This window comes from Camellia sinensis, chromosome 4 (assembly GCF_055761805.1).
Source record: "Camellia sinensis isolate YWXY chromosome 4, ASM5576180v1, whole genome shotgun sequence".
Taxonomy (NCBI): domain Eukaryota; kingdom Viridiplantae; phylum Streptophyta; class Magnoliopsida; order Ericales; family Theaceae; genus Camellia; species Camellia sinensis.
In genome coordinates, this window is record NC_138964.1 from 43,529,336 (window position 1) to 43,550,379 (window position 21,044).

At 38.2% G+C, this 21,044-nt stretch overlaps 1 pseudogene; it reads left to right on the forward strand.

Moving 5' to 3' along the window:
• The first annotated feature begins 2,342 nt into the window (after positions 1 to 2,342).
• LOC145823719 (secreted RxLR effector protein 161 pseudogene) lies at positions 2,343 to 3,029 on the forward strand (annotated as a pseudogene).
• Positions 3,030 to 21,044: the final 18,015 nt, after the last annotated feature.

The window sequence follows — 21,044 nt, forward strand, 5'->3', positions numbered from 1 at the left end:
CATTCATCTGTATTGCATGCATCGAACTCGGCGCATCATACTAATCGCATCGTATTTCAATTCCAATTTGAATACATGTATCAAGTATTGCATCTCACATGCCATTTTAGAATAGCCAAGCCTATTTCTAATTACATTTTGCATGTGTTGCATTAGCCATCTTAACATGAGCTAGGATCATTCATTTGATTACTAACTAGTTTTTGCTTTGGCTCGAAGTACACTGTAAGTGTTTATGCTTTAGCATCTTGCATGTGTGTGAGTGTTAACATGATAGCATGCTTGCCATAAAGCTAATTGCTTATGTGATATAATTGCTTGAATGCCTATGGGTAAAGGTTGGATTACTTGAATTGGAACGATTCATTGAAATCCGTGTTTTAGCCTACTTGCGAGTAGCAAACTTTAAACCATTTCCAAACAAATGGATATGCGATGCTTTGTTCCGAATTAGGTGATCTAGTTTATACTTCTGTGTTGTGCACATCACATAGTAATTCTAGCTAATTAACCGGAATAAGAACGCATGTGTTTTCAAAAACAAGATATCATGCTTAGTACAGACCGATCTTTGATCAGGCGAGCGGGGGTGCTCATTGCATGACCTTCCCCAATCATACCCAAGTTCCCGAGCTGAGGCAACTTTGGTGATGACGGACACGTGGCCTTAGGCAACGAGTCAGGATTTCCTAAATTCCCCGAAAATAAAATATTTAGGTGGCGACTCTGTATCTTGCAAAGCAGTCCATGTTTGGCACTTCTTTCTTAAAAATCAGTTTTTCAAAATGATTTGTCGGATTTGGACTCTTTGGTGATTTATCGGTCTCGCATTGCACTTTGCGGGATTAGATTCAAAACCGTGACATTTGAGTCCGAACTGTAATAGCAAAGCCCAAGGGGCGCGTCTACAAGCGGTCCCAACAACTTCTTTTGAGTTGTGGACTGGTAGGAAACCTAGTTTGAGACACTTACATATTTGGGGTTGTCCAGCAGAGACAAGAATCTTCAACCCACAAGAGAAATAGTTGGACTCAAGAACAATATATGGATATTTCATTGGTTATTCGGACAAGTCTAAAGGGTACAAATTTTATTGTCCTAATCGCAATACGAGGATAGTGGAGACTGATAATGCTAGATTCCTTGATAATGCTAGATTCCTAGAGAATGGTGAAATTAGTGGGAGTGAGAAAACACGAGTGGTGAATTTCGAGGAAATTAGGGTGGATATGCCAACATTTGACCCTTATCGAAAAATTATTGTTCCTCAGACTATTCCATAGGCTGAGGCAAATAAACAACATAATGAAAATCCTTCACCACCTCATGTTTCACCACTTCATGAAGATACCACCTTTGAAAATATTGTAGAACCACCACAACTGGCAGTTCTGAGAAGATCTCAGTGGGAAAGAAAGCCTGCAATTCCAGATGATTACATGGTGTATCTACAGGAATCTGATTTTGATATTGAGATTAACAAAGATCCAGTCTCATTTTCACAGGCCATGAATAGTGGTGATTCTACTAAATGGGTCAATACTATAAATGAAGCGTTAAAATCCATGGAACAGAATGGTGGTTGGAATCTCGTCGAATTGCCTAATAATTGTAAAAAGGTAGGGTGTAAATGGGTCTTTAAGACCAAGCGCGACACAAAAGCAATATCGAACGATTTAAAGCCAGACTTGTTGCCAAGGGTTTTACTCAAAAAGAAGGCATAGACTATATAGAGACCTTCTCTCCAGTATCTAAGAAGGACTCGCTTAGAATCATCCTAGCATTGGTAGCTCATTATGACTTAGTGTTGCTTCAAATGGATGTGAAAACTGCATTTTCTGAATGGGAATTTGGATGAAGAAATTTATATGGAGTAGCTAGAAGGATTTGCAAAGAAAGGTAAAGAACATTTAGCTTGCAAATTAAAGAAATCCATATATGGCCTTAAACAAGCTTCTAGGTAATGGTATTTAAGGTTTAATGATACCACTATCTCTTTTGGATTTAAGGAAAATGCAGTTGATCAGTGCATATATCTGAAGGTTAGTGGGAGTAAGTTCATTATTTTGGTTCTATATGTGGATGACATTTTGTTAGCTAGTAATGACCTTGGCTTATTGCATGAAACCAAGGAATATATAGGTGAGGCAAACTATGTTATTGGCATAGAGATCTTTAGGGATCGATCTCGAGGATTGCTAGGACTATCTTAGAAATGATATATTGATCGTGTTTTGGAGAGATTCAATATGCAGTTTTGTTCTACCGGTGATGCACCCATCATGAAGGGTGATAAATTAAGTGAAAAACAGTGTCCAAGGAATGACTTGGAAAGAAAACAAATGAAGGACATTCCATATGCATCAGTAGTAGGGAGCTTGATGTATGCCCATACATGTACCAGGCCAGATATTAGTTTTGCAGTTGGAATGTTGGGAAGATTCCAAAGTAATCCTGGAATGGAACATTGGAAAACAGTGAAGAAGGTTATAAGATATCTTCAGGGAACAAAGGACTATATGCTCACCTATAGGAGATCAGAACAGTTGGAAGTGATCGGATACTCAGACTCATATTTTGCTGGTTGCCTTGATAGTAGAAAATCTACATCATGTTTTGTTTTTCTACTAGCTAGTGGAGCAATTTCATGGAAGAGTGTGAAGCAGTCCATTATTGCATCTTCTACTATGGAGGCTGAGTTTGTGGCATGCTTTGAGGCTACAAATCAAGCTTTATGGTTGCGAAATTTCATCTCAGGACTTAGTGCTGTTGACTCAATTGCCAGGCCGCTGAAGATATATTATGACAATACCGCATCAGTTTTCTTCTCTAAGAATGGAAAGTACTCCAGTGGTTCCAAACACATGGAAGTAAAGTACTTTGTTGTTAGAGAAAGAGTCCAGAAACAACAATTGTTAATTGAAAACTTAAGCACATCTCTTATAATTGCTGATCCATTCACAAAGGGATTGCCACCAAAGACATGCAAAGAGCATGTTATCAGGGTAGGTCTTTTAAGCAACCCTTGATGTGTATGGTTAATCGTGAGTGCTTGTTTTTATTTGACACTATTTGCGCAATAATAATTTTGTTTCTATTTTTCCTATTTCTAAAAGTGTGTGTACACATTAATTTGAATATTGATAAACATGAAATGTCTTAACAAGACAAATTACAGGGGCCTTTCAGGAAAATAATTACATATTCCAATAATAGACTGGGTTGGTGAAGGTCATCGATGGTGTAGTGCATAGAAAGAAATATGACATAAATGTTATATAACTGTTATGACTCACATTGGTGATCTGAAGTAATCACAGTATTATAGTTTCTAATATATCTGAACTTATTGGCTATTTTTAAAATTTGTGATCACGTGTCAAAGTTTTTAGTGTGGAATCCAATGAGTCAAAAATTTTATAAATTGCATTATTTTTAGAAAAACTCATAATTGCATCATAATCGGCTTAATGGGCTAAGTGGGAGAATATTGGATTTATTTTCTAGTGTGGCCCAATAGCCTATATATGTTTACATGTTTTAATTTATTTGGACTCCATAATTAGATAAAGCCAATATTTGATATAAAGTTCAGTAATTAGAATTTTAATATATTTACTCTTCTAAGATAAGAAGGAAACATTGATGGATAGGAATTCTTCTGATAGAGTTTATCTGGCCCTCTTCTCTCTTCTATATAAGGATGGGTGACTCCCCTTTAATATCATGAATATTTTTCCATCACTCTAAGTTTTATAGTCATCCTAATTAAGAGAGACAGGGAGATGAAGGTGAGCTAAGAATTAAAGGTTCAACTATTAGGGGTATTTTCTCAACTTCTCTATAATTCAATGGCTGACAAAGGTATGTTCGTTTTATTCTTGAATTGTATTGAATTCAAGATCCTGTAAAGTTTAATTCTGCATTATTATTATGGTTACATATATTATTAAATCTTACGAAGTTCATAGAGCTCCATGAAGTTGGGTTGAGCACTATTAAACACACAATCATTCCTGAGCTTCCAAATTGACCACAAAACAGCAAGTGGTAAGGCAATCCATATTTGGAGTTCCTTCTTCCTGATTCTAGTGCCAATCCACCAATCAAATAAATCCACCACATATCCTGGGCATACCTAGTATAAACCCCACCAATCTATGATGCCAAACCAAATTTTCTATATAAAGGGACAAAAAAGCAATACATGATTTATGGACTCAGGTTGTGCTTTGAAAAAGATGCATTGAGTGTCAACCTCGCCTCTAAGAACACCAATACTTTGAAGGAATGCAGAGGTTTTGATTCTGCCTTTCCAAGCCAGCCATGAAAAAAATTGTACTTTTGGTAGTGTGATGTTATTCCAAATGAACTTAGGCATAGACAAATTTGGACCTTTATTGGACTGGATCCAACAGAATAAATCAGAAGATTTGAAGGCACCCTTATTTGAAGCTTTCCATCTCATACTATCCTCCACCTCATGCCTTAACAGTGGCCCATTACCCAGTAACCTTTGCAGATTTTGAACTTCCTCAGCTTCTCATGCCAACAGGGGTCTCCTAAAGGTTAAGTTCCAGTTGGAAGAACTATATTTCCTATCAATGAAGTCTTTAAGAGAACCATCTTTATTAGAAGAAAGACAAAATAGTCTAGGAAAAAGAGATTGAAGACAACCACCACCTAGCCAACTATCCTTCCAGAAAGAAATGTTGGCCCCATTTCTAACAACCAACTCAGAATTAGCTAAGAATAAGGTGAGTAAATTAGGGTTGCCTGAAGCTAAACCCATAATGTCTTTCAAGATCCAGGAACAATTAGCAATAGTACCTTGGGAGTGAAACCAACTACCTGGTCTGTTGCTATACTTGCTACAGAGCAATCTTCTCCAAAGGGCTTGTTTTTCATTACAGAACCTCCACCACCATTTAGCAAGTAAACACTCATTAACTTGACACAAACTTCTTACACCTAATGCTCCTTGCTTTTTTGTCAATGAGACATCCTTCCAGCTAACCAGATGGACCTTTCGTTTGGCCTCTGAGTCTCCCCACAAAAAAGAAGCTTGAATTTTATCCACCTCTTTGATTACATCCTTTGGCATTATAGAAAGTGAAAGATAAAAGATTGAGAGACTTGATAAAACTGACTTGATGAGGGTGAGTCTACCAGATTGGGAGACTTGACATAACATATATTTTAGGAACCTAGTGTATTTTATTCTAAAATGATTCATTGCCTCGTATTTTCTTCTTTTTTTTTTCTTTTTGGCTAGATAATCCTTTAACCTACTAATCTAATTAATCTAGTAATTTGTGTCAATATCGAGCATGTGGTTCAACATTAAAGTTGCATCGAAAAGCATGAACCTATCTTAACTTGACATTATGCTCTTGATGAAAGCAATATATTGACACTTAACAAAAGCCATCTACGATATTTCTTCGACGAACTTAAAACATAAAATTTACACTCAAGATATGCATGCCAAACAAATTAATAATAAATACATAGAAAATTGATTTGTAACAAGCCTGCCAAATGAGAAATATAAAGTAAATAAAGGTAATTAAAACATTTACCTGGAGCAATATAGCCAATGGTACCTAAAGTCCTGGTCTGTATTGCAGTCTTATTTTTAGCTAAAATTTTTGCAATGCCGAAGTCAGCAACATGTGCAACCATGTTATCATCTAGAAAGACATTGCTCGGCTTCAAATCACAATGAACCACATGCTCTAATTGACCATAATGGAGATATTCCAGAGCTAAAGCTACATTAATCATGATGCCAATCCTTTGAAGGAGATTAAGGTAGGAGTTATGAGAATATAACAACATTTCAAGGCTTCCATTAGACATATATTGCAAAACCAATGCTCTTAACTCAGGGTTAGAGCATGTCTTTATAACTCCAACGAGATTTCTATGTCGAGTTGTTCGCAACACTTTACATTGTATATCAAAACTTTTGAAAGATCCTTCAAGTTACAAATTTAAAACCTTAACGGCGACAATTGTCCCATTTGTACACCTTTGTATATCGAGCCATAGCTTCCTACTCCAAGCAAGTTGGCTTCGCAGAAGTCATCTGTGGCTTGTAGAAGCTCTAGATATGAAATCATTTTGTGCTCTGTTGTTGAATATAAATCTATCAAATTTTGACTTTGGACATTGTTTCCATGATTTCTTTTCACGACATACACACCAATAGAAAAAATTAGCATCAATGCAATGACAGGAAGAATGTATCAAAGATTAATTTTAATCACCGACTTCTCAGAACTATTGCTTGCACATGGTGGCACTTTCAAAATAGGATTCCCACAAAGTGCTTCATTCTCCATGAAAGACCGTGATGTGAGGTTCATGAATGACCCTTCATTTGGAATCTACCGAGCCAACTCATTACAAGAGAAATTCCTGTATTGGATATGTGAAAGTGCCTCAAGAGACTTAGGTATCTGTCCAGATAGATTGTTGCGTGAAAGATCCAAGAAATCCAATGTTATCAAATTGCCCATTGTGTTGGGAATGGGTCCCGAGAATGAATTCCTAGACAGGTTCAAAGAAGTTAGGCTTTGAAATGACCCAATAACTATCGGAATTCTTCTTGAGATTTGATTCCAAGATAAATCCACGATTTCCATCACTCTCGAGGGTTTTATTTTTGGATCTAGACTTCTACCTAATGAATTGAATGCAAGATTCAAGTTCCTTAAAGTTTCAAGGTTCCATAAACTCGACGGTATGAAGGTCAATTTATTATGAGAAAACTTCATCACCTGCAAACCTCTAAGATTTTCAATGCAAAATGGGATCGATTGAGATAACTTATTTTCCTCTGCATGAACTTCCCCTAAGTTGCTCAAAAGGAAAATCTCATTTGGAATTGATCCATGAAAGTTGTTACCACTAAGATACAACCTTTGCAAGCTTTTAATTTCTCCAAGAGTTGAGGGGATGTTTCCATTCAGATTATTTCCAGCCAATGCAAGTACATTCAAATTCCTCAAAGAACCAATCTATTTAGGAATTGTACCAATTAGTTGGCTTTCAGATACATAAAGTTCTTGGAAAGAGTTTGAAAGATTTCCAATAGAATTAGGTAGGGTGCCACTCAGTTTATTTTGTCTCATCCACAACTCCACCAAGGAAGTACAATTTGTCAAATCTGTGAGAAAACTAAGTTAAATACTTCCTGGTTCGTTTGTCAGTTGATTTGAATTAAATACAAATTTTCTAGGTGTTTTAGATTGCCTAAATGTTTTGGTACTGGTCCAGTAAAAAAGTTGGCACCTAGCATTAGCATAGTGAGCTTAGAAGAATTGGAGAGAAGAAGGGATGTTTCCAGTTAGTTGATTGTGATCCAAAAAGAGGAATTCAAGATTAGGAAGGAAAATGCCATTATTTGTTGGAAGGTTTCCAGAAAAGGCATTAAAATTCAAGACAATTACAACCATTGAAGACTTGTCAAAAATGGCAGGAGGTATTGGACCTGTGAGATAATTTAATTCAAGGTCAATTAACTTCAAATTTGGAAGTTGTGCCAATTCAGTTGGAAAGTTTCCATAAATGTGGTTTATTTCTAGCCCAAACCCTTCTAAGCTTGAAATGTTGCCAAAGGAATGTGGAATAGTACATATAAGTTCATTCTGTCCGAGAGAAAGGAAACGTGGAGTGGGTAAGGTGCTCAACTCTTTCGGAATTCTACCACTAAATTTATTACCCCAACGAGATATGGCTTTAAGCCTTTGACATTGGTGTAAACCCAGTGGGATGTTTTCTTCTAACATATTATAATATAAATAAAGGGTTTTTAGGCGACACAAATGGCCTATTTCATCTGTCAGATGACCATTGAAGCTATTGTTCCTAAGATTGAGTAGTTGGAGGAAAGAAAGATTACCAACATGAGGAGATATGGTGCCTTCGTGACCCATGTTGCGAAGCTTCAAGCTTGTGACTCTTTGCCTACGTCAGCTGCATAAGACCCCCGCCCAGCCACAAAAATTGGTTTATTTCATCCAGTTACTCAACACATTGTTGGGATCATTTTTGATGGATGATTTGAAGATGAGGAGAGCTAATTGGTCTATGAAGTTCGCGGAACAAATGGCCAAATCAACCATGCATAAGTGCACTAACAGTGCCAGAGCGGGTTGGTGCTCGAGCGATCTTTCTTGCGCTCGAGCATTGGTTTGTTGTCTATAAAACTACTAGATGTGTGTTTTCTACGCTCGAGCGTCACCTCTTGCACTCGAACGGTGAGCGTCTTGTTCTTTGCGTCTTGGCGCTCGAGCAGAGCAACTTATTATATCAGACGCTCGAGCGTCAACTCTTGCGCTCAAGCAGACTGTGCGTATATCAGATCACGAAAATGGCTTTTGACATCACTTTTTCAGATCTTTTCTCCCTAAAACCTAAAGTTGAGACCCTTTCTCTCTACATTTTCACCTTGTTCTAGTGATTTCTTCACCCTAATCCCTTTGATAAAAAGGTAGAACATCTCAAGATCTCCACTTTTATCCGAATAGAGTTGGGTTTGGGCATCTTTGGAGTTTCACCCTTGCTTGGCTTGTCTTCTCTCTTTGACGTAGGGATTGTCTACACTTTCATATGATTTTTAGCTTAGTTATTTGTCATTGTGTAACAACGGTGGGATTTGGGAGTAGTTTGAGCAAACCTAGGGTATGGGTGTGAAATAAAAAGAGGGGTTTTTGGTGAATGTGAAATAAATGGTTATGGCTTTTCTATAGGAGGTTGTATTGAGTCAAAATTATTGATTTTGGTACTTGGGTTGATATTTGGAAAAGTGTGAGCTTTGCCCTAAATGGGTTAAATTGTTATTTTGTATAAATAACCGAAATTGACATTGGTAGATGTGAAAATGGAGGATTATTGATATAAATGGTGGAGTTGGACACGTGTTGTCTCTCACCTGTGGAAATTTGAATAATTTATCTATTAAGAAGATTGTATATCTGTTTAGAAATATCTGTCTTGGGCTATCGGTGGAAGATAGCTATGATTGTTATAGAAATTGCATGAGGATTAGGTAAATTAAAACTAATCTATTGTTGGTTGTTATTGAATGCGACCATGTTTTAAATACATTGTATATGTACAATGTTTGGGAGGAGAAAGGGGATGTGCTCCACTGTTTTGGAGGAGATAGGGGATAGACTCCATTGAAATTAAGTTGGCCGGAGTGTCCATGGTGAAAGTCCTAAAATCTTGTGTATACATGGGTGCCGATCCCGCGGACAAAATTTTCGTAAAATGGCAGTTTGAAGTGTTTTTGTAGTAGTGAATTGAATTGAAAAACCACTGAGTTGTAGTCTTAGTTGAGTTGTTAAAAGATAATGAAATTGATTCTTGAATTGAGAAGAATAAGTGAACTTGAAATGTGTAATGCCCCAAATTTTTAGCCCAAATGATAATACAACAATCATGGCTCTTTCAAACAAAAACGAATATAAATCTCCAAACTTACATTACATGATAGAGTAGTTCTTCATGCAACAGTACATCAATCCAACAACAAGTAAATAAACAAATAATTACCCCTAAGGTTTACAAATTTCCAAGGCTTAAGCCCGGTTACACAAAACGCTTATTTAAACCCACACAAATACAGCCTTTGGCTTACAAAATAGAGTCACGCAAAATAAGAGCATTGTACTCCCAACACACATACTTCTACGCCCCTAGTTGGGTGGAATCACCACATCTTTTCCTGCATAAAAATCTCGTAGGGTAAGCATAAAGCCCAATAGAAAATTCTTAACAAAGTATATACATTTTATACAAGTCTCAAAAGATGAAATGCACATGCTATGCTATGCCCTTTTTGAAGATAAATTACATTTTTCATCTTTTGAAAACCATCATGCTCAATGATGTCATGCAATTTCAATTGTTCAAAACTTAACAATTTATTTCAAGGGCAATAAATACGTCTCTGGTAATCCCTAGGCTGGTGTCTGCAAGTAGACTATACGAGTACTACCAAATTGTCAGTTTTACTGGCATTTACCGGAAGGCTCGACACCTATCCGCGCGGATTTTCGGTCTTTCACCCCAGACCCGCAGGCCAATTTATTCAATATCATCTACACCACCTATCAAGACTTACGAACATATTTACCCCAAACCATTTCATGAAAACTTATTTCTCAACATTCTTTTCTCAATGCAAGTTTTCAAATTAACCTTCAAAGTCTAATGCAATAAAATGAAATGATATGCCAATTTCACAAGATGAACATAAATACTTTTATTCCAATTCATCATCCAAGGGATAACACAATTTCCTTTTCTCTAGTATTCTCAACCATTTAGTCATTTCAAGACTATATCAACATTCTGAATAGCCATTTCTAAAATGAACAATAATTCTCATAATCCACAAAATTAATCATTTATACAAATATAAATAAGAAATTTTCTAAACATCATTTATTTTGGCACACAAAACTAAATATAACAATATTACCCATGGATTTTCAATCTCTTTTAAAATCCCCAATTTCTAGGTTTTCTCACCAAACTACACAACTCAAATCTTTTGAAAGAAAACTCTCGAAAATCATCTTTTCTTCAATCAACAAAGATCAAAACCCATAAGATCATTTTAAAAGAACAAGAGGCAAACCAACTTTCAAAATCACTCAACTTCTTAAATCAAAATAAATTTTCAGAAGCTAACAAAGGATGATTTCGAAAATCATCTAGATCTTGCAAAAATATATATATAACTCAAAGAAAATCTCTACCTCAAGTTTTGAAGAGAATCTGAGATGAAACCCCAAAATCTACGGTGTCGAAACTCGATCTCCACCGCACACAATGAAGCCCTCGAGGTGATAACCAACTTTGGTAAAGAACTTAGGCCTAAATCCTAATGGATTTGGAGAAATCAAAAAGAGAAGATGACTTCTAGAGAGAGAAGCTCTAGATCTAGAAATTTGGAGAGTTTTAGAGAGAGAGGGGGCTGCAAAAGTGATCTGAAACCCTAATTTATGGACTGATATAACAAGGTCGCTCGAGCGTGAAATACACTTTTCCGTAAGCAATTTCTAATGAATTTTGTATTTTTGCTTTCGGCGAGCTCGACCTCCAAAGTTGACTAGGTCAAAATCGGGATCGCTACAAAATGAATTGAGGGAAGATGGATTAAAATATGAACATTGGCACTTTACGATCATATAAAATGTGAATGTTTTCTCACAAGCATTGTATCCGCACATTATACTTATATCTTTGCTAAATCTCATTTATTGTGTTAGATTATTTCTACTGGACTTTGGCTCACCCTATTTGGGGAAACCATTTTTCAGGTGCTGGTGACATGCCTCCACCAAGGCAATAGCTTGGAGGTACTTTTGGGGAGCAAGAGCTTCTTTATTTTGTTTTATTCTTTTGTATAGCCAAGGGCTTAATTTGTATTGAGCTAGGCTCACTTTTGTGTAACCAAGCCTTGACTTGGAAAGATGTAAGCCTATAGGGTATATGACTATATGTTTAGTTTCAATCCTCTTAACATTGTAATACATGCTATAGATTCAGGATGAACATTTATGAATGTATATCGCATGTGTTAACTTTTGTAAACAAACTTTGATAAATGAATGTACCTTATTTCTATTATTCTTTCACTTATGAGTTGGATTTGTTGTATTATTTTGGGGGAGTTACAACTTGGTATCAGAGCGTACCGGGTTTGTATACTTTGGGTGCGTGGGAAGTGGTTAGTATCACAATGGGTTTGTCTCACATGGTTGAGACGTTAGTATGTATTGTATGCTTATGCAATAACATGCTTACATGATTATATGGGTATGGGATTTAGTTCCTCAGATATTGATTGGGTCTACGGGTTTTTGGAAGTCCTATTAGATGAGCACTTGATCACGGCTATTTCTAAATGGAACTCTGGCAACGCCGTGGGATGGTTATTATCTAGGAAGGAAATTCGTGTGTGTTATGTGATTACGTGTCTATATAGAATGATTTATTGTTGTCCAGTGCATTAGGACGCGAGTGAGTTAGCTTCGGCACATTTATAAATGTGCTAATACATTTTGTTACCTTTATTAGTATGTCAGGAAGTGAACGTGGTAGTGGTAGGCATGGTAGGCCTAGAAGGCATGAAATGCCTCTACCGAATGATATTCCGGCACAGGAAGAAGAGGTTGGTCAGGCTAATGTGGCTGAACCGCCTGGTCAACAGGCCGTGGATGCCTTAGCCCGCAAAATGGTCAGAGCATTGCGGGAATCCATGAACATTCTTAAGGCTAAGAATCAAGTCCATGCCCAAGTAGCTGAAGCAGGGGCATCTTTTCTGAAGAGAGAGTTTTTTTGGTCAAATCTGGATGAGTTTTTGGGTGATCCCAGGAAGCCACTGAAAGCGGATGAGTGCTTAGAGCAGATGGTGAAGACATTTGAGATGCTCGGCATTGAATACGGGGGTTTGAGAGTGACCTTGGCGTCCTTCCAACTGAAGAGAGATGCAGGTCAATGGTGGAAGTATGTGCGAGGGCACATTGGAGAGACTTGGGAGGCTTTTGTCGACGCCATATAGAACAAGTTTTTGCCTCCCACTGTTAGGGAGAAGTTAAGAGATTAGTTCTCTAAGTTGGTGCAGCTGAACACACCAGTGGCTGAGTTTGAGGCCACATTCACTAGTTTGTCGAGGTTTACACTTGAGCTTGTTGCGACTGAGGAACGCCGTTGTCTAGAGTTTGAGAAACGGTTGAGAACTGGGCTTATGTTTAGAGTGGCAAGATCCATGATTAGAGATTACGGGCGCCTTGTGGAGGCGGTGGCCCATCTTGAGACCATTATGCAGATGGAGGAGGAGAGATTGAAGTGCTCTAGGAGGAGCCAAGATAATCAGAGGGACAATAAGAAGCAAAAGGATTCTAACCCTCAGTCGTCCGAGGGAGCTCAGTCGAGGTCCACTTTTCGGGTACCGAGTTTAGGTTATGGAAAAGGTGGCCATGGAGATTTTACTTGTTTCAAATGTGGTCAATTAGGCCACAAGTCTCCAGCTTGCCCACAGAGAGGAGGAGGGCAACGGTCTGCACCATCTTCGGTTTGTTCTCAGAGCTAGAGTCAGGGGAGAGGGTAGCCGGTCTCATGTTATCAGTATGGGTGTAGCTCGACTTTTCCGTGCTCTTTTCGGAAGGTGAATCGGTCCTACAGTGTCAGACTCTCGTGGTTCTAAATTTGATTTCATAGATGCAATGTGAAATAATGAAAACACAAAAAGAGTCTAAATCCGACAATTCTTTTGGAAAATCGATGTTTTGAATCAAATGCCAAAAATGGACTGCTTTGCCAGATTTACAGAGTCGCCACCTAAATATTTTGTTTTGGGAAATTTAGAAAACCCGTGACTCGTGCCAAAGGCCATTAGTCCGTCATCACCAAAGTGTCTCAGCTCGGAAACTTAGGTACGAGAGAGGAAGGCCATGAATTGAACACCTCACTCGCCCGATCAAAGATCGGCCTCTTCCAATTATGATATGAATCTTATTTACATTATATGCTCTTGTTCCAATTATTATGTTAACTTTACTATGTGATGCATACAAGTATAGACTAATTTTGCAAGCATTGGAATACTTGATTTATGTTTGTTTTAAAAAAGTGTTTTGAATATGTACAACTTGAAAAAGTGATCGCATATGAACATTATTCAAATCATTCCAATTCAAGCAAATAGCCTTCATCCACAGGCATTCAAGCAGTTTATCAATTAAGCATTTAGCCTCATGGCAAGCATGCTAGATATGGCAATAATCACACTCATGCAATGTGCTAAAGCAAATAAAAGCTTACCTCGTATTCCAAGCCAAAAAGAGAAACTAATTAGAAAAATGCATGATTCGTATGCAACATGACGAATGCAACACATGCGATATGCAATTACTAGGCTCAGCTACTAATTTGACATATGGATCAATAGCATGCAGTCTAAGCATGTATTCAAAGAAGTATAAGCAATAACAATGCAAGTTAGAATGATGAACCGAGCCTTGATGCATGCAATACAAGTGGATGCAAACATGAAATATGCTAAATGAAACATGATGCCCCAAACTAATCATCATAAGCTAGTAAATAAAAAGGAGAAAGACGTGTGGTTGGAAGACATACACAAATTATTACATATTTATCCTCACGTAAGAGGGTCTGAATCAATGTCCAATAGTCCAAATTAAACTAATTATTACAAAACCAAGTGAATTAATAAGTAACTAAATAATAAGCTACAAATCTGAAGATGCACAATGCTCGCATGCACAGTGTCCAGAAGCTGCTCTGTCTGCCCATATTATTTTGTTTCGCCTTCATCCACTGCCCTCTTTTTCTGCACAACACACTTCCTTACCATTCATTGATGCCCGGTTGGCCCTCACTGACACCCGGCCAGGCCTAAGGAAGGTCGGCGGTGGCTTTGTTTCATGTAACTCCATTTGGTGCTCTGAAGTGAAAACAGTGCAGACAGAGTGTTTTGGACTGTATTTGTCCTTCTCACACTTCTCTGTCATGGGAAAGTCTCGAGCGAAGGTTGAAATTGATTCCAAAAACCACCAATGCGCAAATTGATTGCTTGATGACCTCGGATACAATTTTGGACAAAAATCAATGAAATGCAATGAATATGACCACCCCTCCCTCTTGTCATGGAGTGAACTCAAAAAGGGTGGTAGAGATGCTTCAAGAATCATCAAAATGCCATGAATTAGCGTATGATCATTTTTGACTCGATTAACTTGGCATAACGTCTAGCCAAGCCTAAGCAATTTAATCCATTTTCTTTAAGTGTGTTGATTGCTTTTCTTTTAGTCATTTCCATTCTTTAGTCCATTTGTCCGAAACGATGATTAAGTCCTCTAAGAGGGGAGAAACGTCAAACGGGAAGTAATTCTCAAAATGAAAGAAAGATTACGCCGTTGACAATGAATCTCCGTAGGGATTAAGTCATTAAGCACAAAACTTTAGTTCATGTGTTGAATAACCATCAACCATTTGAAACAACTCTCAAATGAAATAAAGGAGTGACAACTTGATTATTAAAACGAGATTATAAATGAATTGAAGAAAATCTAGAACAACATGCACCAAGCTATGTATCAAACTTATGAGATAATAATTGAAATAAACAAAGATAGAAGTAATTAACTTGACTAAGACAGCCCTAAAACAGTCTAAAATGAGCCTAAAACAGCGGCTAAAATTGTAGGAAAAGAGCTCAAAAGTTAAGCAAAAACAAAGGCATTAAAGTTATGTAAACAAAAGAACAAGGAGGAATGGCCAATCCCTCCAATTTCAAGATCTCAAATCATGTTTTTGGGCCTCAATTCAACTTTGAAAATCAGTATATAAAGGTAAGAAAAATAGAGGAAAAGAGTATAAAAAGATGAAAGAAGAAAGTGTAAAATTATACCTTTGAAAGAAAGGTAAGCTCTTAGTTAACAAACTTGATTCCAACACCCTCAAGTTTGAGTTATGGTTTTCAAATTTCCATCAAATTCCAAGTCCAATCTCTATGTTGATATGGTATGGATGGATGATATAAAGATTATGAAAGTAGGAAGATGACTTACAAAAGAAGGATTATGCTTATATATTTCTAAACCTTGATATAGATCAACCTCTTAAACTTTCAACCTCTCAACCTTCTAACCTTTCTCTAACCTCTCTCTAACCTTTTAACTCAATCCAACAACTTCATATTTATAAAGACTGAGCTGCCGATCAAAATATCTACAAAAATAGACAGCTCGCAGATATTTACATAATCTGCTTTGAAAAGTCAAGAAGCCCAACCAGGCATTGATACCCACAGCCGGCCATCACTGAGGCACAGCCGGGTCTCAGTGTATTTCCACTGTTCTACACTTTCAGGTTCAATGCAGGTTGGTACAATGTTCAAAATTGAGTTTCTGGGTTAGAAATACAGTGGATATGACAAGTTGGGATTGTTTAGAGCTTGAAATCGGATTTCTTTGTTGAGAATTCAAACCATTTACATAATGTAACCTTCATCATCGAGTGCTCGGAATCAAGCACTTAAGTCTTACGAGTGGTTAAAATTGGGGTGTCTACAGTTGCCCTTCTTTGACAGAGCTCGAAGTTATGAAGTGACATGAGTGAATGTCAAAGCCCAAAGATGACCCATTTTGACGAGGCCGTAAGACTTGGGCAAACAAGCAAAATGTGGATGCAGTTGGTATAACCCGATGGTTGCCTACGTATTCCTTTGCAAGGAATCAAACCTGCGTAGTTCAAAGGCAAAAATGCAAAACGATATGGAAAATATAACTTATGATCATGCAATGAAACAATCAAAACAACAATGTAACGAGAATTCAAATGATATACAATGTAAGCAATCTAAAACACAATCTAAACCATGAAAAGTGCAAAACACACGAATACCATAAAGGAATGGGGATGCAAATCAAACTACGTTTTATATAGAGAAGAAGTGGCAGCACGAGCCAAACGATGCCTAACATAGGTTAAATGCCTACATCCTCAATACTGGCTTTTAGCGCAGCATGAATGCTTACACATAATAGAACCATGTTTTAACGTGAAAGGCAGTGCGAGCGCGTGTAAAACTATGTTTTTCGTAGAAAGAGAAAGAGTACAAGTAATTGGATGGTATGATATAAGTGAGAAATGATCTGCTGAGGAAAGATAATGATCCTAAATGCTGAATGCAATAGAACAAAGTACAATGCAATGGATGCAATGGGTGAAATGAGAACTATGTCTTACCTAGAAAAGGCATAGACACAAAAAAAACCACGTCTAACACAGAAAAGGTACCGAAACCCTCAAACCACAATTCTTGCAAAATAGGCGCGTACACATGCAGAGTTATATTTTAATGTGAAAAGTATGAGTACATGCCAAACTACGTTAAACATAGAAAGGATAGTATGATAAGACAGATAATGCAGTAGATGCATGCAATAGATGATATATACAATGCGACATAAGTAATAAATTATAATGGACATGATAATGTCATTAGGAAGTGAAAGTACCTTATAGGGGCAATTGGCGAGGACTTACCTTACGCTACTGGGGAGTTTTCTTTTCCTCTTGGTTAAGCTTCCAAATCACAGGTATTACTCTTTTTCTTTTTCTTTTTTCTTTTTTTGGCTATGTTTATAACTTTCCCAATTCTTCAACAGGGTGACAGACTAGGTTAGTTCAATATCCAGAATTGAGAAGCATACAAGCTACCTCAACCTATGGGGTTGCCATAAAGATTTCAAGCCAAGGATACACCCTTGGGTATTTAAACCAGACTTTAGTCTCAGAAATTCCGAACCTTTGCGTTCTAGGCATCGCCATTCAAACTCTAGTTTCCACCGTCTCTGTTGATCTCCTAGGAACTTATTACAAATACAAGCAGGTGGGATATTCCAAACTGCCTGAAGTCGTTCAGGCACGACAAACACCAAAGGAATTGCACCTTTAGAGGATTTAAGGTCTCCTAGACCCCAGGAGTGCACAAGATAGTGCGATGGGATTGAAATTGAGATGCGCGGTAGATGCTTGAAGTGAAATCATTGTGTGATAGATGCACAACATGAAAGGAGGAAAGATTGTGTGAACACCAGGTGCACCTGATGTTTGCAATAGAGTAAATCAACAACCTAACGCATCTCATACGAAAGGGGAAGGGGTGGTGTGAACAGATAGGCGCACCTGCTGTTTTTAACCGATTTTCAATCCTAACGCGTCGCACGCGAGAGGAGGAGGGTTGGTATGAACAGACAGGTGCACCTACTGTTTTTAACCGATTTTCAATCCTAACACGTCGCATGCGAGAGGAGGAGGGGTGGTGTGAACAGACAGGCGCACTTGTTGTTTTTAACCGATTTTCAATCCTAACGTGTCGCACGCGAGAAGAAGAGGGATGGTGTGAACAAACAGACGCACCTACTATTTTTAATCAATTTTCATTCCTAACGCGTCGCACGCGAGAAGAGGAGGGGTGGTGTGAACAGAGTCACACGCGAGAGGAGGAGGGGTGGTGTGAACAGACAGATGCACCTGCTGTTTTTTACCGATTTTTAATCCTAACGTGTCGCACGCGAGAGAATGAGGGGTGGTGTGAACAAACAAGCGCACCTACTATTTTTAACCGATTTTCAATCCTAACATGTTGCACGTGAGAGGAGGAGGGGTGGTGTGAACAAACAGACGCACCTGTTGCTTTTAACCGATTATCAATCCTAACGCGTTGTACGCGAGAGGAGGAGGGGTGGTGTGAATAGACAAATGCACCTGCTGTTTTTAACCGATTTTCAATCCTAACGCATCGTACGCGAGAGGATGTGGGGTGGTGTGAACATACAAACGTACCTACTATTTTTAACCAATTTTCAATCCTAACGCGTCGCACGCGGGAGGAGGAGGGGTGGTGTGAACAGACAGGCGCATTTGCTTTTTTTAACCAATTTTCAATAGTAACGTGTCACACGCGAGAGGATAATGAGTGAATCCAAACGAGTCTCACGCGAGAGGATAAATTGCTGACAAGGGGTAACCTTTACATATAAAAGCCACGGATGCCGCTTTTCTTCCTGATCGTATTCACAACTTTCCCTATTCTACAACATGGTAATGGACTAGGTTGGTTCAGTATCCAAAATTGAGGCGCATACACGCTACCTCAACCTATGGGGCTGCCATACAGATTTCAAGCCGGGGATACACGCTTGGGTATTTAAACCAGACTTTAGTCTCGGAAATCCCAAACCTTTGCGTTCTAGGCATCGCCATTTGAACTCTAGTTTCCACCATCGCAATTGGTCTCCTAGGAACTCATTGCAAACACAGCCAGGGTACTACACATAGATATTCACATATGGTATACACATGTTCATTTATGGACAAAATACATATAGATATATACGGTATACATATATACATAGACAAAAAAAATACATACAGATATGTACATACGGTATACATATATACAAACATATACGGATATATACACAGATATATATGGTATATGACAGCATGCATACGTGAAACACGCAAAAAGAAAGAAAAAACAAAAAATGCATGGATGTGGGGATACGGGGTTTCGAACCCCTGACCTCAGGCTTAGTCTCTTGGTCCCTCAACCACTAAGCCAGACCACTGAACCAAGCCACTCTTGTGATAAGATATGAAAACAAATATATATATATATATATATATACATAGATATGAGACATATATACATAAAACCAAAACAAAAAGAAACACTCATTGTGGGGTTCGAACTCCTAACTTCTCAATTCTTAACTACTGAGCCGAACCACTGACCCAAGCCAACTCTTATGACAAAATATTCGAATATATAATACATATATACAATACATATACATAAAACCAAAATACAACAAAAGAAACACTTGTTGTGGGATTCGAACCCCTAACCTCAGGTTTCTCTAAGCCCTCAACCACTGAGCCAAACCACTGAACCCAAGCCACTCTTGTGACTGAATGTTCAAACAAACAAATATATATATACTTGTACAAAACATACATATATATATATATACATAAAACCAAAACAAAACAAAAGAAGTGCTTGTTGTGGGGTTCGAACCCCTGACCTCGGGCTTCTCCAAGCCCTCAACCACTTAGTCGAACCACTAAACCAAGCCAACTCTTATGAAAAAATATTCCCACAAAATATACATGATACATAAAAATATACAATGCATATACATATATGTATACAACTCTCCCGCCTCTCTCTCTTCCTTGGAAAGCCGCGCCTGACACACAGCCTCGCTGCTTTGCGTCAATTGGCCGACAATCGCCTTGACTCTCTCTCCCTCTTTGTCTTTCTCTTTCGTCTTCTTCTCCTTCTTCGTCATTCTCTCTTCTGTGCTTCTATCTTCTTCTCTTCTGTCTTTTCCTTCGTCACTCCTTGCGAGAGACAGAACATAGAGACTATGAAAGATAGAAAGGTTTTCAAAACTCAGTTTGTTCTCTACCATTTTTCAGCGATTCCTCTCTTTTACACCCCTCTCTTCTAACAATGGGCTCACCTCGTCCCCTCACTCTTTTTCTAGACCTTAATGATCCCATGAGTTCTCCTGGACAGAGTGCCCCCGCTCCTACTCATCCTAACCTTCCTACACTGACGATTGAGCAAATAATAGCAGCTCAATCTTATATTGAAGCCAACCATTACACGCTAAAGTCGTGTATGGAGACAGTGGCCGCGGTCACTAACTTGTCTCACCAACTGCAAAACAGGACATGTGAGGTGTACCGGGTCAACGCTCAAGTCTCTCTGCTCAAGCTTACTTCTTTCGCCAACGATTAGTCGATTTCCCTTTAGAAGGGTTGTGGAACGACTGGATATGTAATCGATCTGCAGCTAACATAGCTTGGCGTTGTCCCTGGCTTGATTTGGCCAAAATGAGTTACAGCATGACATGTCAGCCCGACATACAGTTGATTGGTATGACGCACTGCGTGTTCTACTTTCCCTTCTGGTTCAGACGTCAGTTTGGACATAATCAGATTTGTCCAGATGAGGGAGTAAAATAATCGACTTCATTCCCTGTTCGTGCTTCAAATTTGACTCGGTACCTCACTGCCTGGAGAACAAGAGAACTTCTGGTCCCTACCCTAAATTTCAATTACATCCCTTCTAGTGAGTGCTTGGCTTGGCTCAAGGATGAGGAACAGATTGGGTCAACTTTGGCTACAGAGACTTTCACGAATACTTCCACGTATGTGGGTGCGAGGAAAAGGAAGAGAACTGACACCTGACTCATCTATGCCCCTAGTTTTATTACTTTGATCTTTCTTTTCAAGTTTTATGTAAAAGTAACTTTGATTTGTATCAGAGAGTTAGAGAATGTACTTGATGTTGAAATCAATAAAAATTAAAGTTGTAAACATTAAAACTTCTTCTTTTGGTCCAAAAATGGTCTTAATTGTAAAAGGAGAATTTTTGGGAAAAATCAACTTTAATTAAAACATTTCAAAAC